Consider the following 14,481-nt stretch of genomic DNA (forward strand, 5'->3'; position numbering starts at 1 on the left):
GGCGTTAAATCCTAATGACCAAGCATAGAAGTTGTATTCATGATTGCAAATTTAATTTTAACTTAAAATTTAAAAGAAAATCAAAAAAGAAGTAAAAAGTAGGAATAGTGATTATCGAATTAGTCTTAGTATAATACTTTTCTCAGTTAGCGTTAAATCCCTATTACTAAATTCTTAATCACCAAATGTACCCTAATACTAAAATTTCTAATCACCACATATAAAAATTGCATCCATCATGAACTTGCCAAATTTGTTACTCAAATTAGTAGCCGAGCTTTACCAAATTCAAAGTGGTAATATTATTAAGCGAATTTAAATACTACTGATTAGTTTTACGAAACGTGGTTATTTGATAATTATAAACTAATTAAATTTGCATATGGTGTAGATGAAGATGGAGATGTTAATTAAGACAATTTTATCACAAATGGATTCAAATGTGCTTGACAATGTATAGGTGTTGAATATGTTGTAAGTTGTCGTAGAATTATGTACTTCCACATAATCATATATTGGAAATGTTAACAAATTGGTATATACTTAAATGTTAGAATTTAAATAGAAAAAAAAATCTCATAAAAAATATTGAAAAAAATGAAGGAATGGCTGGGTTGGGCTAGCCATTTTAAGGCCCATTCAAATGAAGGGTCGGCCCGCCCCAACCCATCAAATTCCTTAGCCCACGAGGCTTGGGCTGGGTTGGGCTGGGCTGGCCCTTTTTGACAGCTCTACAAGTGCCGTTGTATGCAATACATTATATCTCAGACTAACATCTGAAGCTAAGTTCTCATAAGCAATGGTTTAGCTATATTATGAAGGCATCCAATGCCAAACCAGCTTTGTTTTAAACTAGCATTATCAAGATGAATTATCTTGATTACATATTTTGGAAATTGTGCTTCCAACTCATTATTTTGAGCAAGAAACTTCATAAATGTCAAACTGCCAGTTGACAATAAACTTAGATGTGACCGTCTCATAGATGCATCTATTTAAGACATCACATTGCAAAAGAAGGGGCCCACATTCACCTTTTATATTTTTCAGAATTTCGGGGATTCAGTCCCAACATTAGCTGGTGTAATCAACTTATCATGAGAACAAGCAACACAAACAAATTCTTGAAGAATCTTCTAGTTCTTCAATATGTTTCGAATACTCAATTAGCATATCAGATTTAAATCAAGACAACCAAAACGGTCATGTCAATTGATAAAATTATCTCTACTAATAAACTTCAAGTTTACCATGACGAGTGCTATTTGTTTTAGTAAACTTTTGATTTATTATTGCATGAGATTTTATGTCATAAACTTCTGATTTATTGTGACATGTGATCTTATCATGCTCGGTTAACGTTTCACATACGTATTTCTTAACTGGTAACTTGGAAATATTTAATCTTCCAATCATTTGTAGTCTCAATATGATAACCATTTTCTCATTAGTAAACTTCAGGTTTACTACAATTTATTTTCCGATCGTAGCAATTATGGTATAGGATAAATAGTGCTATCATATATAACTTCTTTAAGAGACTTCAATTTCAGATATCGACTACTCCAGGAGTAGATTTTAAGAGTTCTACTGCTTCAGGAGTAGAATTCAGAGTCTTACTACTTCGTGAGTAAGTTGCAGAGTTTTACTATTTCGGGAGTAAACTGCAGAGTATTTACTACTTTAGGAGTACATTTCAAAGTCTTACTACTTCAGGAGTAAAACATAAAATATTTAGAATATTTCTTCTCAAATACTTCTTCCGGAGGTGAGTCGTGATATCTTCACAATCAAGTGCATGTCAATATTGATAAGCTTTATTATTATCACATTCACTTCAGGGAATGGATCCATATTTATAGCTTTTACCAAAAGTTCTTTGTTACACCCCGCAATTCTGTACATTGAGATTTATAAGTGTTGGATGTTTTAAGTATGGACATTGGAGTTACCTCTAAGGATATATGAGATTACATGCGCCTATCTTATGGTTACGAGGGCTTAAGCTCATATTATAAGTTATGTAAAGGATTGGAGGTCAAGTGAATCAAGGAAATTAAGTCTGTGGGACTTTGGAGAAAGTATGAGGGGCAATTTTGGTCCAACTTTGAGAAAGAATATCTTTTATTATATGAGGAGTTTTGAAGCAAAGCAAAAGCCTCAAAATTGAAGTTCATGAAGTCTAGTTTCTAACGCAACAAATCGCTCATCGATATGACATCGAAATAGAGAATTATGGACTTTACAAGTTAGGCGGGCAGAGCAGGGGACTGCCCTGCGCGAACGCGCAGAGCAAAAATTAAGTCGGTGTAAACAGACTCTAAAATGCTACAAAAGGGTGTTTAACCCCTCATTTTCACTCCAAACACCCCTCCAACCATCCCAACTCCTCTGGAATGTTCCCTAACTTCCATCCAGTAAATTTTACCGCAAATTAAGTGAAATCTCCGAATTTAGGCCCGGATAGCGACTAGTTGTGATTATAGTATCATTTTGTGGTGGATTTCGGTTTGGATTCAAGGTGGACGTTGGAGATATTATTGTTCTAAATAGGACAAGGTATGAATCTCTCCTTATTGGTATTAATTTCGACTTCTTTACGGAAATAAAGTTATTAAAGAGTCGTATAATAAATTGGTTGGTTGAGAAATTTGGCAAACATCGTGAGGGATATTTTATGGAATATATTAGTATTGGTAATAATGTTGTTGATGTTGGTATTGTTGTTGTTGTTGTTGGTTGTTAACGTTGTAATTTCGGGCTAGGCATATAAATAGGGGAGATGCTGCCCGAATTTCGGCAGATTCTAAATGGGTTTAAATTGAAGGCTTGGGACGAGCATATAAGAATGAGCCTAACAATAGTGTAAATTGTTTTATATATCGATTACAAGACTATGAACGAACTTAAGTAAATTACAACACAGGAAGTGAGTTGGAGAAGTCGGGAATCAAGCTCCAAGGTATGTTAAGGCTAGCCCCTTCCTTTCTAAAGGCATGATACTTTTGTTATAAACCTTTGTGTCATATCCAAAATATCCTTGGTTTCACAAATGCTGGAAGTTCACGAATCTCATGATCCTTATGGTATTATTGAGCTTCTAAAGGCATAACTCTTTTCTTATAAACCCATGCCCGAATTTCATAAAAATCCTCATTTCCAAGAATGTTAGAAATTCATGACTCTTAAAGTTTTTATGATGCTAAAGATGAATAATTTTTATGACGACCATGATGATGAATATGATGGCTTTATTTATAAAGGTTTCAAAGCATATGGATTTCATGTTGTTATGAAATGATTGAGCTTACCTTATGATTTCTTAATTCATTCATTGTTGGGTAATCTCACCTTATGCTACTTGTTCCTTAAAGGTGAGATATAGCGATGGCGGATATTCCATAATATAATCGGAGGCTACCGACCTTACGTCACTCCGATAAAGTTATAGCTTTTACTTGGGCTCTCATGCATGCTACTTGTATTATATATGCATATGATGTATACATGCTTATAAATATGTATAGGGATCTGGGGAAAAAGGTGAGGCGTTATATACGCATAACCACCTGATCAGTTGGTATACTATGATATCATCCCGGACGCAGGATGTCCGGACGGGGGATATATAGGTAAATGGATCGGGCTGCACGTTCTGCAGCAATATAATATATATATGGATTGGCTGCACCTTCCGCAGCAATATAATATATTTATGGATCGGGCCGTTCATTCCGCGGCAATATAATATATTTATGGATCGGGTCGTTCATTCCGCGACAATATAATATATTTATAGATCGGGCCGTTCGTTCCGCGGCAATATAATATATTTATGGATCGGGCTGCACGTGCCGCAACACTACTATTTTATGTTTCTATATATATACATATATATATATATACATATATATATATATATATATATATATATATATATATATATATGAATGAGAAACGTTTTTTCTAAGAAAAGCCAAGCATGCGTGATGTTCGCCTTGAGAGGCAATCAGATGTACAAGTTATCCTTGACTCATGTTATGTTCTATATCTCTTGTTATGTTGTTATTCATGCCTGACATACTCAGTACATTATTCGTACTGATGTCCTTTCATTTGGGACGCTGCGTTCATGCCTGCAGGTGCAGGTAGTCAGGCGAGCAACCCAATGCAGTAGGATTTTCCCTCAGTGGCAGTCAGTGCGCTCCACTTGGTCCGGAGCCACAGTGTTTTGGGTATGATATTTTGATTTGTACATATGAGTATGAGGAGGTCTTGTCCCGTCCTTCCTACAGTGATAATCCATAGAGGTCTGTAGACATTTGTACGTAGTTAGCAAGTTATGTAGCCTTGCCGGCTCTATGATACTCGTGATGTTGTAGCGACCTTGTTGGATCGCAAATGTACATATATGCTGGATTATCAGATATTTTTATGTTGGGCCCTTTCTGCGTGCAGATATTCTTTGAGTTATGACATATGATGTTCAAGGTAACTGTTAAATCAGGTGGTTCCCGGCCTATTGGTCGGAGCCCGTCATGCCCCTTATTGGGGTGTGACATTCTTATTCTTCGGTAATGGAACACAATCATCTGAATGTGCCATAAGCATATCAAATCGTGATAGCTTAGAACCTCTTTTAAGATATTGTTACTTCAAGAGCAAATCAAGGCATACATAAGATGTAGAGAATTTTTCTATAACACATCATCAGTTGTCACAACAAATCTATGTAAACATTACCACTCTAGGTAATTATTGACGTATTAGTCACAACGCGGCGTAAAAAATATTGTCACTTCTGGTGACCATATATTTCTTGCAAACTCTCATTTAGTCATTAAGGGATATGAAATTAACATCGTAATCCCTCTTAACAACATTGTTCTTCAGGAACAACTTTGAGGCATACATGGTCCAGAACAAATTGGGTTCCCTTAGATCCAATCAAAACGTGCTTATGGAAGAAAGCCCATCTTCAAGTGGCCATATCTATCTTTCAAATTATTCCACAGTATAAGAGGATCTTTAACAGTGAGATATTCCAATTTCAAGCCCTCATCAAGGGGTGAAGGAATATCATTGCTTTAGCACGATCTTAATATGATGCTTGGTTTTATCTTTGATGATGACTGCCAGAATCATCACATCAAAATAAATTTCACCATTAAGCACCCAAGACGAGTTTTCCCCCAATATATAGACAGGGCAACAAGTCACTTGTCAGGGGCGGACCCATGTATAGTGTTCTGAGTGCTCGAGCACCCATTGACCCAAACGGAAACTATGTATCGTTGTTTAGAAATATGTTAAAATATGAATATATTGACTGAATAGCACCCATCATATGAAAGCTGGGGTGGGGGCTTTGGTTTAAAGCCTGAGTTTAAGGTATATTATAGATGAAGCGTGAGGATTCGATTCCTTGGTGATACAGTTTTAAGAGCTCCTGAATTCTTTTTCTTTCTATGACTTTTCCTTCTTTTTCTCCACCACTTTCTTTACTTGCTTTGAGTTGGAATTTTTTATGTTCCTTAGTTGTCTTGTACCCACTAACTTTTCCTTATTTTCTCCAACATATATAATCTGTTTTTTTTTTTTTTTTTTTTTTTGTTTGTTTCAGTTTTTCATTTAGTTTTTAACAATTTTTTCCTGTAAGGTTTCTGTTAACTTTTTTAGTTATTGTGTGCTTGAAAAATTTGCACTTAATATATGATTGGTAGCAACTTCACATTAAAGGCAGCACCCACGACCTTAAAATCCTGGATCCGCCACTGTCACTTGTACACCCTGCAAGAGTTAGAAACCAAAGAAACTCATTTAAATATTGCATATTTGCTAACTAACCTTCCAGTAGAATATTGGCATGAGGCCTCAGCGACCTTGGTTTCAAGATATTTTGGGAAAATGAGGCCGAAGTGCTATATTCTATAATCATATTTAAAAAGAAAGGCCATGTTCCTTACTGTGTTGATGGTGAGCTTCCAAATATCAATAAATTAAACATCCCCAAGAACATTATGAGCTAAAAATTGAAACGCTATTTAAAGATTACATCTATTGACAAATCTAGTTTTGCATGAAAGCATAGGAATAGTTCCTTGAAACGTGGGCAAATAAACTAGCAAATTTAAACCTTCTTCCAGGAAAGGGTTTCGTGGCTTTAATTCTTCCTATTCTTGAAATAGAAAAATTATACTCCCTCTATTTCAATTTATGTGAACCTATTTTCTTTTTAGTTCGTGCCAAAATAAATGACTTCTTTCCTAATTTGGAAACAAATTTACTTTATGAAATGATTTACAGCCACACAAATATTCAAGACTTATTTTGAACCACAAATTTCAAAAGTATTTGATCTTTTCTTAAATGAAATGCTACAAAAATGGGTTACTTAATTGAAAGGGAGGGAGTAAAATAAGTGCTCAAAATGGCAGAGTCTCGTGTCCTTTTCTTCCACCATTAAAGGATCCTAAATTCATGTAGGACTTAAGAATATGTAGTGAACAAAGTGAGAAGTCGAGACTTATCTTTCAAGAGTGTTTTAGTCCTATCCTTAGAAATTCGCCACAAGAGTTCTTGGGAACTATTTTGGAGTCATGTGGGGAATGGGTTCGGAATAAAGAATATAAAACACTGATTCTATCTCCCGTCGACCACTGCAGCGGTTGATGTCTCGCTGCAGCGGTCTCTCTATAGCGGGAAACCTCCCGCTGTGGCGGACGTCATTAACTCTTCCCGCTACGACGGACTTGTTACAGCGGTCCCTCAATCGCTGCAGCTGTCCATTTTGACCAGTAGCTCGGATTTTCCCACCAGTTTTCACCTAAAAATCCCAACACCAATCTGAGGCCGTACAGACACAAACCAAACATGCACATATACATAAAAACATGCTACAGACTCACCCGCGACCTCGAAATTCCCAACGGAGATCTAGTTTTCTAAGTCACCCCTATAACGACCTAGCGGATCGTTACATCAACTCTACCTATCTACTTTGAACTTATTGTAGTGAACTGGTTAGATGTAGTATAGCTGTCAAATCGCAAGGTTTTGTTGGATCGTCTTTGGGGAAAAGCCTCCACTGTATAAACAACACTAGGATTACACCATGATGAAATTTTAAACATTACATACACTGCTAAAGATTGTTTGACAAATATTCTTGCAGGATGAAAATCTTCTTCACCAATTATTGAAAGTTCGTGCAGTTGAATATCACCACTGCTGCAGATGAACGAAATGAGTAAATCACAGATAAGCTGTCCTCACCCCCAAAAACCAGAGAGCAAGAAGATATGAATTCCACGTGCCTGAAATTCGCTGACCACGCCGGTTGAGATAAAAGGGAACACATGTTATTAGAGGCCATCAACTCTGGCTATACCGTTTTCTGTAATCAGTCCTTCGCGAGGTGTTTCCCTGAAATTGTTCATCGTTGAAACAAAGGAAAAGTAAGCTTGGATATTAGATGAGGAATTTGGCAGAGTATCTTGAGCTCATTTTTCTTACAGATCACCATTTAGTTCGTTTTTCCTTTTGCAAATTATTGTCGCGGGCTACAACCATCTAAGTAGTATAAAAGGCTAGAAGCACGAGAAATTTTATTCTGCAGGAGAAATAAATATTACGTGGCAGACATGAGTTGTGTGAGGGTCCTCTCATATTTTGCCAAATGTTTTTCCTGTGCCACTTTTCAGTGAGAGAGAAGAATGTGGGGCACTCACGTCTGAACCAAAGTCTCCCATCCCCAGCACGATTCTCTCTCCTTATATTTTGAACTATCGTCTTTCTTTTATTTCTTTTCTTTTTATTTGTGAGTTTTCATGATATACAAAATAAAAGAAGATCTTATTCTCTTTTTCCCCATAAAATTCTTCTCTGCTGATGTCAATTTTCTTTTATGTATTTGAGTGGCATGGCCAAATAATAGCTGACTATCAAGGAATAATTTATGTTGGAAATCATTGACCGAAAATGGGTCTAAAATTGGATTTAAGTGATGAATATGTTTTTGTTTATGGCTGTTTTTTTTTGTTTCTGGGGATTCACGGTAACAACAAAAATTGAATTTTGAGTGCTTTCAAGGTTAATGGCGCTCTTTGTTTCTTTTTTTTTTTTTTTTTTCCCTCTTGAGATTATTTGGTGGATTTAACTTTTAGGTTTCTTTGAAGGTTAAGGGTCCATTTGTTTCTTCTTTAGATTACTTTTGACATACATTTATTTTTGTGTATTCCATGTCTACAACTCTTTTTTTTTTTAAATATTTTTTACAATAGGCTTCGAAAGGGCTGACAATTTATCCAATAATAATTTCAAATATGAAAAAGATCCATAATGCCAAAATCTCTGCATGTACGATAATGTACTAAAACTTATACTAGTACTCCCTCCTGATCAAAAAAAGAGTCCATTTAGCCTTTTTTTTCTTGGATAAAAAAAAGAGTCCACTTATCAAGTCAAGAAATAATTAACCTTATTTGTCCATATTCGCCCCTGTTAAATGTTATATGATCAAATCTCAACGCCTATTTAATTAAAAATAGTTTAGTCAAATTATCTATTTTTGTCTAGGAGTTAATATTTTCTTAAGAAGTGTGCAAATAGCTAAGTGGACTCTTTTTTTGATCCGAAAGGAGTATCATTTATCATTGTATGTAGAGGCTCAAAAATAGAGAAAATATTAAAATTTCTTGAAACTACAATATTGGCATTTTCTCGGAAAAGAAAATAATAAGTATTTGGGAGGAAAAGAATAAACAGCCATTCAATGTTAAATTGCTAGAAGTAAAAAGAGTAATGTGAGAAGGAATGTCTTGTCTTGGAAAGAGAGAGAGAGAGAGTATTAAAACAAGATGTAAGTTAAAAAAAAAAGAGAAAAGACATCATTTAACCCTTGAACTTGGCACGAAAACTCAGTTTAGCAACTAAACTTAACATGTATTTATTTACCCCCCTTAACAACTTTCATCCCAATTATTTACCACCCTAAGAAAATAATACCACTCTCACATAGGAGGTGCATTACACTCAAGCAATACGTCATCTTACATCGTTGCCACGTCGTTGCCATGTCAAAAATGACTAACCCTTCATTTTTTGTTTTTTTCTTTTATTATTTTTTCTCTTTCTTCTTCTTTCCTCCTTCTCTCTTTCTTCTTCTTTCTCCTCAACACCACCCCCCGCCCGCCGCCGCCACACCCTCCGCCGCCGCCCGCCGCCGCCGCACCGCCGCCAACAAAAATAATCAATACTAAAAAATTACCAACCCTTCATTTTTTATTTTTCTCTTCCTTCTTCTTTCTCCTCATCCTACCATAAACACCCATGTAAGAATAACACCCATAAGAACAACCCACCATCACCCCACCAAATTTCATCCCATTTCTTTTCAAATTCGTCCAAATTGATTATTGTGGTTGTTATTGTTGGCTATTATTATTATTACCATTTTTTGGTTTCTTGATTTTGATTTTTGTTTTCCATTTCTTCCATAATCATTATTCCATAACCACCACCATCTTCTTCTTCACAACCCCCACTCAGATAAAGATGAAAAATTGAAAACACAATTTTAGAGCCCCCTCCCCACCACGCCATGTATAAGAAAACCCCCCTCCCCCACCATCCATTCGTCACTATTACACTAACCCCACCCCGCTAACCACCGCCCCCGCCCCCACCACAATTCCTCTTTCTCATTATATATTCTCATCATTCTTTTCTTACCATTTTTTGGTTTCTTGATTTTGATTTTTGTTTTCTTTCAAAAAAATAAAATTATGAAATAATGATTATGGATGATTTTGAAGGAATGGGATGAAATTTGGTGGGGTGATGGTGGTGGTGGTGGGTGTGAGTGTGGTTAAAGATGTGGGTGTTGTTGTTATGGGTGGTTATGGTAGGATGAGGATAAGAAGAAGAAAGAGAAAAATAAAATGAAGGGTGAAGAAGATGGTGGTGAAAGCGGGGTTGTGGGGTGAAGAAAGAAGGGCGGCGAAGGGTATGGGTGGGGTGGAGAGAAAAAATAATTAATTATTTTTTAATTATATATTATTTTTATTTTATTTTTAATTATATAATAATATATATCTATATATATATCGGGCCCACCTTTTCACTCTCTTAATTTTTTTTTTTTACTTTTTTTTTTTGCCACGTACGGCTCTCGGGGTGGTAAATAATTGGGATGAAAGTTGTTAAGGTAGAAATAAATACTGAGTTAAGTTTAGTTAAGGCTAAACCCAGTCACACAAGATTCGAGGTTAAATGATGTCTTTTCTCAAAAAAAAAATTGGGAATATGGGGAGAGAGAAATAGTGCTGAAACTTCAGCAATTCTTTTGTTGAAAACTGGGACCCAAAATTCACTTGGCAAAATATGAGAGCAACCTCATACAACTTATGTCTGTCTATTAGTCGTGTCTCACACAAAATAAAATTTTCCTGAGTACTCTGGTCATGTGGGCTCCACCAATTTTTGCAGTGGATAGCTTTTTACTACATTTTTCAGTAGTAAGGTTTGGCAAGCCAAATCGTTTCTGATGAACAATAAATGGACTTCCTTTTTCTTTGTTATGTGATCCAATTGGGGTGGCTAGCCCCCAAATCCTACAATAAGATCCAATCTAAGACAATATCCAATTCAACTTCATACCCGAAGGTTTATACGCATTCTCCGATAATATCATCTAAACATACGCTTCGCTTATCGAAGTCTCACCATAAGTTAAATCATAACCTACCTGGAAAGCCGAACAACAAAGTCTCTAATAGTCAAATCTTAGTCTTTCCCTTCCTTTGAGCCTCGTGATAATGAAAGTCTAATCATATCTGAATTATGAAATTAGAATCAAGAAGAAACATCATTCAATCCTTACTTCTATTCAAGACCCAAATCCCAACCTGTGGAGTGGGGTTTATGAACTAAAGAGATGAAATTAGGGATCTATAGGTCTCAACATGAAATTAATGTTCTAGATGATCAAATACGATCAATTATAAGCTAGAAGAACTAACAAATCACTTATATCACTTCCGCGCTCACATTAGCGCTTCAGCGGTCCCGTGACCGATTTCGTGACCCACCAGAATTATACATGGCCGCTATAGCGGCAGGGCCACCGCTTTTGCGGTACCGTTGCCGCGGTCCTGGTGCCGCTAAAGCGAGACACCAGACACCAGAATTCCCCAAGTTTCATAAAAATACGTTGCGAACGCATTCGTGACCTCGAAATTCCTATCGAAGGTCTCATTGACCGAGTCAATACCCGATACCTCTAAACTAACTTCCCAACCCAAGTCCCAAAGTGCACCCGAGTGCATTGGGAACCTAACCGAATATACACACAAGTTCTAAAAGACCATTCGGACCTCTCGAAATTGACAGATTCCCGAAAAAGGTCCGTTTACCCAAAAGTCAACTTTGAGTCAACTCTTTTTCGCTTTAAGCCCAAATTTCCCACAAAGTCACCCAAATCATAACCAAAGACCTCCGAAAAGCATGTCAATAGTCTCCTCGGGTCAAATGTGAGCTAAACAAGCTCGGGAAAGGGTCAAAAGCATCGAAAAGGCTATAACGACCAAATGGGTCGATACAAAAAATGAATTTGACTAAGGGGATGATATAATTGTTATGGTTATGTCTCAAGTGAATCTTATGACTAATGTAAAAGACTAGGTGTTAGACTGTGGTGCTATCAAGCATGTTTATGCTAACAAAATAACTTTGTTTTCTGCAATCGAGTTGAAGAAGAAGAATGATTTATGTTGGTGATTCTAGAACTACAAGTTCTTGGAATGAAATGTTCTTCTTTAATAATTGACATTAACTGAGGTGGTGCATGTTCCTAATATGTGAACCAATTTAGCTTTTGTGATTATTAGGAAAAGTTGGGTAAAGATTTTATTTGAGTTTGATAAAGGCGTTAACCAAAAAATAGTGTTTGTATAGGCGATGCTATTGTAATCACGGTTTATTTGTGTCTAATAATTTTCAAGATGAAAATATTAACACTTTGTTTACTTGACTGATTCATAAGACTTGTGGCATGTTAGACTTGGATATGTTAGTTTTCCTTGTACTAAGTGTAGCGGTTCGTATTTTTTCCGATTCGGATTTGCACTTGCCTCATTTAAAAAGGAAAGTGTCCCAGGAAAGTACAATTGTCAATCGTACCGGGAAAAAGGAAAAAATAAACTTCTACGTGGATGGTGCTCTAAATGGACATTGTTTTAGAGTCGCCACTTAACTTATAGATAAGTTAGGAAAACCAGTTCGAAAGGGCCATTTAAAACAGTTAAATTTTAAAAGAAACCAATCTGTACCAAAGTATGGACATATAAGGGTTTTGGTGATCCCCGGGGAAGGTGTTAGGCATCCCGGTATTAAGGATCCGTAAAATACGGTTGACCTACGGGTTCTAATAGTATGCCTTGTAGATATAAATTATTTTTAATAAAAACTGCTTTTGTTTTATATTTCTGCAAATGAAGGTTGGTCATTTATGCAAAAAATATTTATTTTTCAAGAAATAAAAATGGTAGAGTTTAGCCCAAAATTGGACGTTTTGGGTTTCGGACTAGAACACCTAGGTTAAAACTCGAAGGCGTTAACCTAAGTAGAACACCACATAAGCCCACCCGAATTTAGAAAAAGGTTTTTAGTTTAAGTTTTTAAAGAGTTTTTATTTAAGTGTAGAAAATAGTTTAAGGCATACTATTCTTGTCCATTTGTCAATTATATTTACATTTTTATCAATTTTAATCCAATTTTAGTCTTTTTTAGATAGTCCAAGTTTTTGAAAGTCCAAATCAGTCCACAAGTCTTAAGTCAGTCCATATAGTCTATAAGTCCACAAAACAGTCCACAAGTTTCTCAAATAATCATTTCAATCCTCCTATTTTTAAAAATTGATTAGTTTTTGTCCAAGTTTGCGAAATAGTATTAATTTTAGGAGAAGTTGTATGAGTCATATCTCTTTATTCGAATCAATTTGTAATATTTTAAAAAAAGTTAAGTTTTGGCAACTCTAAAACTATACGATAATTTTTAAAGGTTCCAATAAATGAATTAAATGCTCAAATTTGAAATATAAAATTCGTAAGTAAAGAGTTAAGGGATTGGGCCGACCAAGCCCAATAAGAATGTGTTATGCATTTGGGGTAACCTCGGGTCCAAAACGTATGCTCCATTTTTTGCTCCAAGCTGGTAGAATCGATCTAGATACACTAGTGGGCCCCGTTGGGGTCCACCAACTGGTTTGGATGGACATGGGTACAAACGGGTATACAAGATATTAGTATACATTCACAAATTGAACTACGTACAAAATTAAAGGGCTATAATAATTATTACAATGCCAAAAATAATGAATTACAATTTTATTGGGTTAGGCCCATGACTAACAGTAGATAACGAGATGGCCCAGAGGCCAAATAGGCCCAAAAAATAGTAATGACAGCTCGGATGCGAAATTGCAATGACAGGCCCAAGTGATAAGCCCAAGCTATTATTTGTCTCAAATTTTCTAAGGGTCAAAGTGTGATATGCATGATATACTATTAGTATACTACTCAATTTTCTTCTCAAATTTTCCAAGTGCCAAGCTGTGATATACATAATATACCTATCAAGACAAAGAGCGAAACCCCATGAAGGGCATACCCTTTATCCACCTAATGGAAAGGTGAGTCAACAATATTTGTATACCCTTAAATATACCCAATATATATACTCATACTCAATCAATTTCCAATCCAGGAAAGAAACAAAGGTGTAACCAAGGTTTTCAACGTCTCATTTTTGCTAATCTTAAGCTTCTACTTGATTTTAAAAGACGCAAAAACTCCAAAGAACCAACAAAGACAAATCAGTGATCCAACAACACTTAGAGGAACTAATGCAGTTTACCTAATCTCAAACCTAGAGCCTTACTACTAATCACAGAAACAATCAAAGTCCAAAAGATCCAAACAATGCAAGGATAGGTAATGCAAGACACAAAAGTGTCAAAATGACTCAGAAACAACAATAACACAATCAAGAGGAGCATGACAATCTTCAGGATGGCCAAACAAATAACAGCAACAATGGAAGGGGTAAGGAACGGGAAGGGGGGGGGGTACAGAACCAAAAGTGAGAAAGAAAAGAAACAAGGCAAAGGCCACAATCAACACACTCATAATCTTAGTTTCTATTTCTTTTTAGGAAACGAAAAAAAAAGCAGTAGTTAAGGGAGATAGGGCAATGAATGATATGATCAAGAGTTCATTTTTTGGCCAAGAAGAAACCAAACCATATGCCAAAAAGCCATTTTTCTAACCCATTCACCACTTACAGAGGAAAGTTTTAAGGTCCAAAGTCATTTTTGTACCAATTTTAGCTTAAACAAGTCTAGGTATTAAGTAGATTCAGAGTGCAGGTCCCCCAACATTCCCCAAGTCCCTAAATCCTAGTTTAGGTTCAATCATTGGGTCA

The sequence above is a fragment of the Lycium ferocissimum genome, chromosome 10, assembly GCF_029784015.1.
Source record: "Lycium ferocissimum isolate CSIRO_LF1 chromosome 10, AGI_CSIRO_Lferr_CH_V1, whole genome shotgun sequence".
NCBI lineage: Eukaryota > Viridiplantae > Streptophyta > Magnoliopsida > Solanales > Solanaceae > Lycium > Lycium ferocissimum.